The sequence below is a fragment of the Cucurbita pepo genome, chromosome LG02 (genome assembly GCF_002806865.2).
Source record: "Cucurbita pepo subsp. pepo cultivar mu-cu-16 chromosome LG02, ASM280686v2, whole genome shotgun sequence".
Classification (NCBI taxonomy): Eukaryota; Viridiplantae; Streptophyta; class Magnoliopsida; order Cucurbitales; family Cucurbitaceae; genus Cucurbita; species Cucurbita pepo.
Window position 1 is genome coordinate 4,171,871 of NC_036639.1, and position 1,275 is coordinate 4,173,145.

The following is a 1,275-nucleotide window of genomic DNA, read 5'->3' on the forward strand; positions in this document are numbered from 1 at the left end:
CTTTTTCCAACTTTTCCATATAATTTCACTGACGTGGCATTTTACACTCATTGGACCGTTTCTTGCATGCAATTTTTTTATTGACCTGTTAAAAACTTTAGGTTAATAAATAAAACGTTTTTTTTTTTAAACCTACGTGTCATTTTGTCTTTTTCTTCCTTCGAAATTATTAAATTTTCTAATATACTGTTCACTGCAATAGCTTACGAAAAATGCTATTATAGACTTTTTATAGCGTTTTTGGTACGTCGTGACAGCCCATATTATTAAAAATTTGAGACTTTTTATAGCGTTTTTGTATAACTATAATTGATGCTATAATAGAGTATAAATATATAACTTATATATAATGCTATAAAAACATTTAATAACGTCTTTATTGAAGCTATAATATATTAATATAACTAAAATATATGTTATCATTAACTTATAATAACATATTTGAAACGCTATAATTTAATATTTATAGCTTTAATTTTATGGTATATCAAAATTATTTCTTCATTTATAATTATTATAATTATCATACCGCAGTTTGATAACATTTATTTTTCATTAAACTCTGTATTTTATCTTAAAAAAATATTTTTACATTAATATTTTATTTTAAAAATATTCTCCCACAAGCAATATTTTAAAAATACTCTTAAATTTAAAAAATTTAATTATTTTTCGAATTTTTTAAAAGTTTAAAGATACCCTTAACATTATTATTATATTTTAAAAACTATTAAATTTTTTAAATTAGCATTAACATCATTTATTTCTATTAAAAAAATTCATATATTATATCCAAACTTTTTAACGTTACTTTTAAAAAATAATTAATTAATTTTTAAAATTTAAGAATATTATTAAAAAATTTGAAAGTTGGCGTCAAAATAATATTATTTTTATCAATTTAGCCTAATAAATTTAATAAAAAATGAATAAAAAAACGTTAATAATTTGTCTGTCGGAGTTAGATATACATGAATATAGCAAAAATGTATCGTAAAATCGAGCGAATATTTATAAAAAATGTAATGACGAAAATTAAATGGAGGCACGTGGAAGTAATTAGATGAATAGGGTCGGGAAGAAATTATATTTTTAGATATTTGTTCCCTTTTTATGTGCTTGCTTGTGTTGTTCTTGTTTTCCTTTAAATCTCCATGTCTTGTTTTTTGTATTGTCTTTTAGTTCACAGACCAAGCATCATAAGAACAAAGCTGAAAGAGGCACACACATAAAGGAGCATATTGGGTTATGCCCACACCGCTTTATATCAAAATA